The following is a 13,444-nucleotide window of genomic DNA, read 5'->3' as shown; positions in this document are numbered from 1 at the left end:
AAGGCCAGCTACTTAGTAACTCATTCATATGAGCTCAAAATATCCTAATTTCAAAGGTGGATGTTCATCTTGGATATATCAGCGTACTAGCTGAGGCCCACTACCATATCATGAGTATTCATAGATTTATTGTTGATTTTTGGTGTGCAATTTTGGTATAAAAACTTCAAGCTCATCATTGAAGACCTTAGAGGCCTTGGATGGGCTCTAAAATGGGGTCGACTAGAGCTTGTGAAGTTAGGTTCTTTAGATCAAAGTTGATGATTCCAAAAAGTGGTTATAATAGCCAATCCAAGCAACAGTTTTAAAGTTATGGCCTTCTAAAGTTGGGCTGACCAAAATTTCCAAAATAAGTGGCAAAGGTGTATTAGGTCAACTCTATATGTAATTTTAGAGTTACTAGGTCTCAAGGGTTAGGGTTTGATGTCTAGAAACTTCCTGGGTAGTGTAAAAATGCCTATTTAAGGAATGCTCATACATTATCTATGACAACTCTAGGTGATAGTCTGCAACTCTATGTTGTGAATTATTGTAAGCAAGGAACTCATGTGGGTTTGCATATTGTATTAAAAAAAAATTGTAATTTTGCATTTGTGGTGATAATAAGAAGCCCATATTTTGTTCTCACAAATTGTTGTTATTTCTTTGTTTCTGTTATGTGTTTATGGTATTAAGGGGAGCACCCTTCATCATTGTTAGTTGGTATATGATTTTATGATTCTGATGTAGTGAGTTGGGTAGCTTTCTTGATTAATAAGTTTTCCTTTTCAAAATCTACAAAATAATTCTTTATTCAAATATCAATAAAATAAATTAATAAGAAGTATGCAAGCACCCAAGAAGCACATGAAGTAGATAGATCTTTCAATAAAATTCTACAATGGATTTTCAAACCCTACCTCAAAACAACACCTAAAATTTGAGACAACCTGTAAATGCATGCAAATCCAAACCCTTTGAAACTTTCAACAATTCTTTTGCTCCCCAAAACCAATGTGTGGAGAAATGATCTCTACTCTCCTAATAAAGAATTGTATTGTAGATTTTGAAAAGAACACTTTTAATATAGTTTTTTTTTTTTAAATTAATATTATTAATAATTTAATTATTATATTATTTAATTTAATATTTAGTAATAATAATAATTATATATATTATTGTATTAATAAATTAATAATTATTATAATTAATTATTATTATTAAATTATGATATTATTAATGATATTATTAATGATATTAAATTTCATAAATTCGTTTAATAATATATTTTTTAAATTTTTTATACAAATAATTATATATTAAAATAAATCAGTAGATGAATTTCAATCATAACTAAGAATAAATTTTTAGGTGGAATTTTATTCTAGAAATGGTTCAATTTTTATGAAATATTTGTATAGTAAGGAATTTTTGTTATACTTGTGAACTCGAGAAAACTTTGTCAAATATGACACGTGAAGAATGAAAACTTGACCCTTTTTGTAAATCGAAATCTTATGTTTTCAAGACCAAATAAATTATGAAACTACACTTATTGTGATGTATATTTCACTTTGTGTTGGGATTGGGGTTGACTTAGTATGTTGACCAATTTTGGGTTTTTATCAAAGGCCTAGGAGTTATTATTTTATGTTATTATATTAGATGTCATGCTTGTGTGATTTGATTTTTGAGATATGGATCAGCGTTTATTATTTGGTCATGATATTTATTCCCAACCATTGTGATACATTCACGTAATTATGTGATGAATTTTAATCAGTTGTTTGCTAGTGCTTTCTAGTTGCTTGTATAGGACTGAGGTGAATATTGTATTTTTCTTGGTGTAACCTATGAGTTTTTGATCAATTATCTTTTGGTGCTTTCTAGTTGTTTGTAGAGGACTAAGGTGAATATTGTGGATTTCTTGGTGTAACCTACTACTTTATATTGGTTATCTTTTGGTTTTTTCCAATTACTTGTATAGGACTGAGGTGAATATAGTGATTTTATGAGTTGTACTTTTTATGAGCTTAGGGTAGATTATCTATGTATATGTTGGCAAGTGGCTTGCAATGAAGCTCGAAACACTAAAGAGGTTGCTTGGGTAACCCATTGTAAGTAGTATTAATAAGTGATAATATTTCATTAAATGGGTTAAAATGAATTAACAAGAGTAAATGTTTACCTTGCCCATGCCTCAAGTGCTAGTACAAGCTAGGATGGGACTAGAGAGGATGCTTGGTTGTGACCTTGCCTTGTTAGTATGCCTTGTTTGTACAAAAGGATATTGATGTCATAGAGTTTCTAGGGGGTAGAATATAGAGTGGCTACTAGGGTAAACTTAGAGTTGACTCATGTGATGACACTTTCCCACTTACATTATATTTTCTACATGTCTTTATTGCCTCTAGGATTAGATGTTACTTGTATACTTAGTACCATTAAGATAGATTGCTATCAGGATTCCTCGACCTAGATTCTTGTTATAATTTTAGATTGTTATCCATTTGGGACTTGAGATTATCTCCTCAACATGGTGGAGATGGCCCATTTAGGTTCCATGAGGTCCAGTGGTAGTGCTTCTTATACCATTAAGATCTGATAGTTGGATGTCATTGTTGGATATACTTGTGTTGTTGTTCTTTTCATTCTAATCTTGTGTTTCTATTGGATGGTTATCTTTGTTGTACTATACTTGATTATTAGAGATCTTATGAGATTTATATATATTCATGATGTAATATTTGGCAAACGTAGTGACACTTTTGGTTAATTTCTTTTGGGTTCCCTGGCGGGGTGTTACAAATTGACCCTATGCAATGTATACAATTCAAGAGGAAGATTGTTAAGATTATGTTTGTTTTACTCATTGTATAATATTGTTTACATTGTATTATTCTATTTTATTGTGTATATGTTGCACCAAGATGGATGTGCAACATGAATAAAATCTCATAGAATATTCTTAATGACTTGTAATGATAATATTTAATATATTTATACAATATTGGAGATAAAGAATTAAATGTCAAATATTAAATGTGAGTCAATGGGGGTTTGGTAGCACATGGTTTATGTAAACCACCTAGTGGTTTTGTAGGAGCTTGCTTCTATCAAATAAATTGAAAGGGTAGTTATTGAGGGGTCAACAAGTAATATAGGATAGCTAAGGGGAGCATTTGTGAAGGTTGAAAGTATGACATAGGATGTGTGGATTCATGCTTGTTCACATGGATTTCTTGATTTTGACTATGACCCTAAAGGCTTCCATGGTTATATTGAATGGTGATTTTCTTAATAATAAATGGTGATGGATGCTCTTTGGGATAAGTTTTTTTTCCTCAATGGGGATTTCACAATTTATATCTTGTGTCACATTTTGTGGGTATGTTGTCTATTTTATTGCATGTGGATACTAAGTAATTATTTTTTTCAAAACTATTATGGGTTATATGAAAATTGTATTCTTATTGGCTACATATTTCCCTACATTGTGTACACATGAACTTTGATAGTTGGTTGTTTTTATCTTCTTGGATCTCTCTATTTAATATTGGGTCTGATTCCTATAGACTTCTTAGATCCCTCTATCAATTTGTCAATAACTGAAGGGGCTTGATCCTCATAGTTCTTTTTCGATCCATCTTTGGAATAACAACAATCTAGGAGGCTTGATCCTTGATTTTGATCCCTCTTTAAACTATTAACAATTTGATAAGCCTTATAATTATTTTTATCCCTAAAGGACATATCAGTGTTTTAAAATCTCATGTTTCAAAAATGCAATGATGAGAAAAGAATATAGCTAGGGGTTCCTACTTCCCATCTACAACATACCCATTCAAACACTTGGGCCAACTATAAGGCTATACTCTTTCTTCTACTTTAGGCTCTAAAAGACCTAAGTGAGTGAACCTCAGATTCTTTATATGGTACTAGTGTCAAAGCATATAATTGAATCTATATAAAAAATAAAAACCATGAATTTTATATGCTTATGAAAATAACATAGCCATGGAATTGCTAATAGCATTACCGATGAGGTTGACAAGCTAAGCGAGGCTAACTCTTTTTAGCTCTTCATCATGAAAGGGAAAAGATATTTGATCAATGATGTTTATTATTAGCAAAACCAAGGTATGAAAAACAAAAACATGTAATCTCCAAGCTAATCAGTCCCTTATCCTTTGGGAATAAACTAAGTTAGAACATACACATTGATACCAAAAATATACTCATATACCCAAATATCAGATCTATACATTCACCTTGCAAACAAACATCTATCTTAAAAATAAAACTCATACTTATCAAATCCTTCCATGATCCCTACAATTCTATCAATGCATATCAAGAAATCTACTTGAGTCCTTGATCCAATAGAAAAACACACAAAGGTGTACAAATTCAAAGCCAAGCTGCAATTGGACAATATGCACCTTGTACATATATCACAAAAAATTACAAACCCATAAAGATGAGACAAATTTTAGAATGAGACTTTTAATAGATATTTCTATTAATTTCCTTGAAACCAATACATCAGGTGTATGAAAAACTTAGAGAATACACAACAGACGACTGTATTATCTAGTTTCTTATAAGAAACTACATTGTTGTTCATAACAGAGGAATATGCTAAGAACAGTGGTATTATAGTTGTGAAAGAAACTTCAACATCATTAAAAGTGAAACTCATACTTATCAAATCCTTCAATGATCCCTAAAATTCTATCAATGCATATCAAGAAATCTACTTGAGTCCTTGACCCAATAGCAAAATACACAAATGTGTACAAAATCAAAGCCAAGCTGCAACTGGACAATATGCACCTTATACATATATCACAAAAAATTGCAAACCCATAAAGATGATACAAATTTTAGAATGAGACTTTCAATAGAGCTTTCTATTAATTTCCTTGAAACCAATACATCACGTGTATGAAAAACTCAAAGAATACACAACAAACAATTGTATTAACTAGTTTCTTATAAGAAACTACACTATTGTTCATAATAAGGAATATGCTAAGAATGGTGGTATCATAGTCATGAAAGAAATTTCAAACAAACAAGAACCATCCTTTTGGTATCACAATAGTTGGGGATACTCTCAACCCAAAAAACTAGAACCCCATCCTCCTCATTCTAGAAATCTTTATATAGAGTTGGATTGCAAAAAACTACAAATGGGAGGGAACATGTCAAATTCCAACTGGAAAACACATGCAGAGATATTTTTACAAAGTTACACTACAAAGATTCTCTGCATTTAGATAAAATAGAAGAAGTAGTTGCAATGCTAGCAATAGGTAATTATTACAGGAGTCTTCAACTTAATTCTATTTGTCTTCTACTACTTTTGATCATGTAAACATCTAACTACTTTCTACCTACAAAGCCTTGATATTTGTAATTGCTTTCAAAGTATTTACTTCTTTCTTGATGGGCCACTCAAAGCATTTGATTTTATCTAATTTTCCACCACCTTACTTTTCCTTGAAAATCTGATCTCTGTCAAAACAGTGTAGCTTGTGCATTAACTCATCCCTCTATTTGGTGTTGACCTATGCCTTTTTTTTGTTGAAAATTGAAAATTGGCCTTTACAATATTATGATAATAATCATTCACATGATCAAGCTTTGTCTTTTCTTATCTTATGACCATATGATAACCACCTTGCATAGCATCGGACCTCATCATTTTAGATCTTACGATCTCATGATCATAGCAACCTTCATAGCTCCAAAAACCCTTCACACTATACTTACAATCTTATGCTGGCAACTCATCTCCCCTTTTTTCTTAGCTTTAGAAGCCTTGGCATTCATCTATACCATCATAAGATTTCTATTTAATCATTACTTTGGAAGCTCATTAGTTAGCATTTGTGATCTCACAACTATTGTAAGATCATAACATTGTATCTCCTCATGTGTATCATCATAACCTTCTTACCTTAAGCCTTTTAATCTCATGTTGCCCTCTTGGAGCATGCCACATGTCATCATATATTTTTTTGGATATGTCAACTTTCTTCTTATCGTACCATCAAAGGCTTTACCCTTAACCATACTTCAACTCAAGTGACCATGCAACAAACCCTTTTATCATCGTCGCAACTCATTTCCTTGATCATGGGTTAAGAGTTGTGACTAGATGATATAAGTTATTACACCATCGCAGCTAATCTTCTTGACCTAGAATTAATTGTTGTGATCATGCAATGTAGTCAATTCAAACATTTTTTTATTGTCATAGCATTTAGCCTTAATCACAATGTTATCCTTGTGATGTTGTGACTTCCTTATATTTTCCATGATTGCACCTTTGCATCCCAAAACTCCTTAACCATCAAACTACCCACAAAGTTATGACTTCTCATATTTTCCACATCACAACTATATTTCCCTATTGATTAAGCTAACCTATGATGTTACAAACCACTACATACTAACCATAATTGCCTCTTCAAGACTACCAGAGATAAGACCTATTAAAAGTATGTGATGTTGTGATGCCCATTTTGTTTTGATTGTTACCTTGTTTTATAACATCACAACCATAAAATTTAACTACTATTGTAACTATGCAATGTTGCACTAGCCACTTTAGCCTTAACTTGTTCATTGTTTGCAAGCTTGCAACTCCATTTCCTCCCATTTTGCAATTGGTTCAAACTAGGTTTGACTAATCTACCACATGGTGTCTTTTGATTTGTTCACCCTAACTACTGGGCATCTTGGGCCCACCATACCACATGGAAGATCATCATTCCCCACTTTAGTTAAACTCTGAGCATCTTCAAAATCTGGGAAAGTACTAATCAAAGATCTTCTAATTGATGAATCTAAAACATGCACAGTCATTTCTTAGAAACTAAAGAGAAAGAGGAATCTGTAGGGATAGATGTTATTTATTCATGCCTTTGTGACTTAAATTCTTTAACTTAGCACAAACCATGCAACCATGTGACAAAGCCCTCTTCATATCACAACTTCAAACCATGGTTAACATTAATCCTCCATGATCATGTGACAAGCTTGAACCTTAACCATTATGATTAACCCTTTCTCTTAGTCACAACACAATCCTTATTCACATCACAAACTACTATGAAGTTGTGAAGACCACACCTTAATTATTGATTTTCCATTCACAACCACAAATAGCTACCTATCATTTAACTCTGCAAAGCCATGACCAAAGCAGTTTCTACTTCACAACATTAACCATGAGTTATCTTAAACCTTGGGTGACACCATGAACAGATTAAAACTAAACCACAATGGAAACCATGTTGCATGATCATACCATAAAACATTTAAAATAGGAAACAACCACAACCATCTAATCCAAAGAATTGCCCCTTTGCACCACAAACTGTGCATTCAGCCTTAATAGCTACAATGTTGCGCTCACTAGTAAATGTTACTTTTCACACTATCATAGCCTGCAAAATTGTTATCTCGTGAAATGAGGTGATGTTGTGACCAAAGAAGTCACAACATCGCAACTTGAAAATTAAGAAGGCATGACATAACATAAAAAGGGGATCTAGGGACTTAAGGATATTAAGGATAATTAATATTGTCATATATCCCTAAAACATGTCAACTTATCAATATTTCCACAAAATACATGACATGACCATTTTTATGGTTTTTTTATGAGATAGGTAAATATTTTTAAAAACCCTAAGCAATCTAGACACGGTTCTTCCTGATTTTCACAAGATATTTCAAATCTTTTGGTAGGATGAAAAATCAGGCCAATAGAGGCTCTACTTGGGGATGCATGCCGCTTGCAGACATGGAAAGGATTTAGAATTTTTGGAAGAAGTAAACCACACACCTGACAACAAAAATTCATCTAAAAAGCTTTACTGAAAACAAGAAACCTACTCTAACTATACAAGATGATGGCCCTAGGCCACCAAAAATTTTGAAAACTTCTTATCCTTGTCAAACACTTAATTTTCATTAACATCTTCCTAAGGTAAGTTACAATTATCATTCTTAATTTTTTCACCAAACACATCAGAATTCTCAATTAGCTCAGTTGGCAAAAAAATAACTTTCCTAACTTTCATAGTTTATACTAGGAACATCCTCAACATAATGCTCACTATGAAAGAGTGGATCGGCATGCCCAAATATATCATAAATAAATTGAGACTCCTCTTTATCAAAAAACTCATGCATGCTATAAACTAGAAACACAAAGTGCTCATACTCTTCCTCATTCAAAGAGTCATATTCATCATAAATTTGTTAATCACCTTGTGCAATTGGATGTGAAGAGTATGTGAAGTCTATTTTTTTATTTTTTTTTGTCTTGATACTCCTCTAATAAAATTTATTATTTTTTGAAACTCCTTCACACTCAAAGAATTGATTAGTCACCAAGCTTGAAAACTATCCTGAAAGTGCTAATCTAAAATATGCCATGTTAGAGTAAACTTTGAACTCATTAAACTTATCGCCACAAGATTTATCAGCATACAAGGGAACTCATAATCAAATACATAGCTTCCACTATTTTCCTTTTCATCATATGAATAGTCAAAAATTATTGTAGCAGTATCAACATGAGAAGAATCTAAAACAATACCAAATTTCCCTTCAATAACATCCCCCACATGTAAGAAGTCATCATGTGCACAACCATTTGAGGTGCTATCATATACACCTCCAAATCTCGACAAATATGGTTCTAATTCTATATCTCTTTCCACATCAAACTTTGGGGAAATGACTTCATTAAATGAAGAAACATCATAAGGAAAAATATGATTATCCCTAGAAACCCTTATACACTTTTCAAAATCACGAGCTAACAAAGTTGAAATTTCATCAAGGTTCAAAAATATTTCCTCACAAATCTTCTCCTCTTGGCTATGATTATTATCTAGATGACATGAAGAAAATACAATAGTAGAACCATTAGTATGACAACCTGGATAATCAGAAGCCTTACTATGACATATTTCATCCTCCTTGTTCAATACCTTGTCACCAAGTATATCATCATTTTAATTACAAGAAAAGTTATCCATAATACTATTAGAACTATCTTAATTCTCATACACACTATCACAAGATTCATTTTCAATTACATATCCATCTTCCTCATGCCAACTACAATCATCTAATTCACTAGATCTAGAATCCATCTCTTCACACTAAAAAGAAAAATTATCATTACCTATGGATTCACTAGATTCACTATTATCTTTAGCACGTTCACTTTGGTTATTAGAGGATTCAATACAGAATTCATTATCACTATCAAATTTCTTGAAAAGATCTTCAACACGCAAAGTCTTTTGTACTCTCAAATGTGTTGGCCAGTGAACTAAATTAGGCATAAAGGCATCTAGGAAAAAAATAGGCCATGAAGATTCCTCTATTCTTAACGACAAGTGCAACTCCATGAGTACTGATTTGAACTTTATATAAATTTAATCATCTCTTAGACATTGAATATTTCCTATTACACTTCTTATGAAACTAACAATTCTATTATGGATTTCCTTTTTCAAGATAGCAATATTTTCAATCACACTTTCATAACTTGGTAGACTAACTTCAAATCTAATATTTGATTCCATCTTGAAATAAAACTTCTACCTCTTTCTCCTAGTGTAAAAGTCACTAAATAGAGACATTGATTTCTCGTACTTTAATTTCATGAAAGGGAAACTCATGAAAAAGTAAAATATCTTAAGTGTCGATGTTGAGCTTTGATCTGTTGATCTTGGCATGGGTGTAAATCATGAAAATACTTCACACCATCAATAAAACTATGTAGAGCTACCACCTCCTTGAAGAGGAAAAATTAGATCACCATTGTGATTCACTTTCTAACATTTAGATTTCTTATAGCAACAGATGTATACAACACTTAAACTTAAATCAAGAACAAAAAACTTCTTATCCAAGAACTATTCTCAAGAGCTTCAGATCTTCCCACACAAGCTAAAAGTACTTCAAAAAAATTAACATGAAATCAACAAGGAATAATGGTATGGAGATATAGAGTCACCACTCACACTTGTGAGAAATGAAACATAGTTTTTCACTTAACAAATATAAACCAGACTTTCAATTGTAGGAAAACATGCAAATCATCAAACCACTCTTGGAGATTTATAAATTGCAAAAAGAGAATAGATACTTTTGTTCATTCTTGACTCTAAACTTTTACAGCAACACTTTGAAGCAAAACCTGCCTAAATTGATTGACGTTAAATCACCAGTAATAGTGCAATTTACATTCAACCTTTAAAGCTAGTCTTGTCTTGGATAAAACATTACTAGGAGAAATGAATCTTCAATAATGAGAAAGAAAACACCTCACAACTGTGTTACTATAGAAACATTTTCATAGGCCTTTCTTCTAACCATATTGAATCACCTTTCAAATTTAATACTTCCCAAGTAAAGTCACCATTTTTTTGGCTACCTTGGATGGGAAAAACCATGCAAAATATAGGACTGAAATATTCAATTTATACCAAATATTATTGTCCTTCTAACAAAGTTTACTACAAACTTGTCCCCATAAGAGTCTCCATTTTGTTGGTTTTTTAAAATGTCATATTTCAAAAACCCAATGATGAGAACAAAATACATCTATGGGAAGCTACTTTCCATCTACAACATACCCATTCAAACACCAAGGCCAACTATAAGGCTATACTCCTACTTCAGGCTTTGCAAGACCTAAGTGGGTGAACCTCAAATTCTTTATGTGGTACTAGTGTCAAAACATATAACTGAATCTATATAATAGATAAAAATCTATGAATCTTCTATGGTTATGAAAACAACATAGACATGAAATAGCTAATAGCATGACCTATGGGCTTGACAAGCTAAGCGAGGGTAACTCTTTTCAGCTCTTCAACATGAAAGGAAAAAAGATATTTGATTAATGATGTTGATTATCAGCAAAACCAAGGTATAAAGAACAAAAAAATGCAATCTCCAAGTTGATTAGCCCCTTATCTATTGGGCATAAACTAAGTCAAAACATAAACATGGATACCCAAAATATACTCATATACCCATATATCAAATCTATCCATTCACCTTGCAACCATACATCTATCTACAAAATGAAACTCATACTTATCAAATCCTTCCATGATCCCTACAATTTTGTTAATACATATCAGGCAATTTATTCGAGTCCTTGACCCAATAGAAAAATACACAAAGGCATACAACTTCAAAGACAAGATACAATTGGACAATATGCACCTTGTACATATATCATAGAAAATTACAAACCCATAAATAGAAGACAAATTTCAAAATGAGACTTTCAATAAAGCTTTCTATTAATTTCCTTGAAACCAATACATCAAGTGTATGTAAAACTCAGAGAATACATAATAGATGATTGTATTAACTAGTTGCTTATAAGAAACTACACTGATGTTCATAACAAAGAAATGTGTTGAGAATGGTAGTATCATAGTCATGAAAGAAATTTGAACCAAACTAGAATCATCCTTGTGGTATCATAGAAGTGAAAAATATCCAAGAACTAGAACCTCATTTAGTATCGCAATAGTTGGGGAGACTCTCGACCCAAAACACTAGAACCCCTTCCTCCTCATCCTATAAATCCTTATATAGAGTTGGATTACAAAAAGTTACAAATGGAAGGACACATGTCAAAATCTAACTTGAAAATACATGTAGAGATATTTTTACAAAGTTACACTACAAACATTCTTTGCATTCAAATAAAATAGAAGTAGTTGCAAAGTTGGCAGCAGGTAATTATTGTAGGAGTCTTAAATTTAATTCTATTTGTCTTCTACTTCTTTTGATCATGTAAATCTCTAACTACTTTATGCCTGCAAAACCTTGATATATGTAACTTCTTTCAAAGAATTCACTTATTTCTTGATGGGTTGCTTAGAGCATTTGATTTTATCTAATTCTCCACTACCTTACTTTTCCTTGAAAAATTGATCTCTATCAAACTTGTGCATCTTGTGCATTAACTCATCCCTCTACTTGGTGCCAAACTACACCTTTTTTTGTTGAAAACTAAAAATTTCTCTTTATGATATTATTAAACTAACCATATTACATAATCAAGATTTGTCTTTTCATATCTTACAACTGTACGATAACTACCTTGTATAGCATTAGGCCTCATAATTTCAAGTCTTACAATCTCATGATCATAGCAACCTTTGTAGCTTCGAAATCCCTTCACACTATCCTTACGATCTTATGATAGAAACTCATCTCCCATTTTGTCTTAGCTTTAGAAGCTTTGGCATTCATCTATAAGATCAAATTATTACTATTTAATTAGAACATTGGAAGCTCATTAGTTAGCCTTTGCAATCTCATGACTGTCGTAAGATCATAACACTCTATCTTCTTAGGTGTAGCATTGTAGAAATGCATCTGTAGCATTTCATTGTAACCTTCTCACCTTAAGCCTTTTGAGCTCACACTACCCTCCAGGAGTGTGCCACATGTCATCATCTAATTTTTTGGATCTACCACCTTTCTTCTAATTCCACCATCAAACCCTTTACCCTTGACCATACTTCAACTTGGGTGACCATGCAACAAACCCTTTTCACATCATTGCAACTCATTTCCTTGATCATGGGTTAAGAGTTGCAACCAAGTGATATAAACTTTTGCATAATCGCAATAGCTCTTCTTAACCTAGCATTAATTATTGTGATCATGTAGTGTATCCAATTCAAACATTTTCCCACTATCATGATATTTAGCCTTAACCATGAGGTCATCCTTGCAATGCTATGACTTCCTCATATTTTCCATGATCATGCCTTTGCATCCCAAAACTCACTAACTGTCAAACTACTTATGAAGTTGCAACTTCTCATATGTGCCACATTGAAACTATATTTCCCTGTTGACTAAACTAACCTACAATGTTGCCAACCACTGCATAATAACCCTAATCACCTCTTTAGGATCACTAGAGATAAGGCTTGCTAAAATTGTGTGATGCTACAATTCCTTTTTTTATTTACTATTACCTTGTTTCACAACATTGTAACCATAAAACTTTACTACTATTGTAACTATGTAATGTTGAGCTAGCTGCTTCAGCCTTAACTTTTTCATTTTTTATAGGCTCACAAATCCATTTCCTTCCATTCTACAATTAGGTCAAACCAAGTTTGACTAGTCTGCCACATAACATCTTTTGATTTGTTCGCCCTAACCACTGGCCATCTTATGCCCACCATGCCACATGTAGATCATTGCTTCCGTGCTTTTGTCAAACTCTGTGCAACTTCAAAATCTGGGAAATTGCCAACCATAGATCTTCATCTGATTGATGACTCTTAAACATGCACAGTACTGCTTGGAAACTGAAGAGAAAGAGGGGTCTATAGGGACAAATGTTAGCTAGTCACACCTTTGTGACTTAAAATCTTTAACT

The sequence above is a fragment of the Cupressus sempervirens genome, chromosome 10, assembly GCF_028749045.1.
Source record: "Cupressus sempervirens isolate cs-2001-9-10 chromosome 10, ASM2874904v1, whole genome shotgun sequence".
NCBI classification, from domain to species: domain Eukaryota; kingdom Viridiplantae; phylum Streptophyta; class Pinopsida; order Cupressales; family Cupressaceae; genus Cupressus; species Cupressus sempervirens.
The sequence above is the reverse complement of the archived record's forward strand: the minus strand, read 5'-3'. Positions refer to the sequence as shown.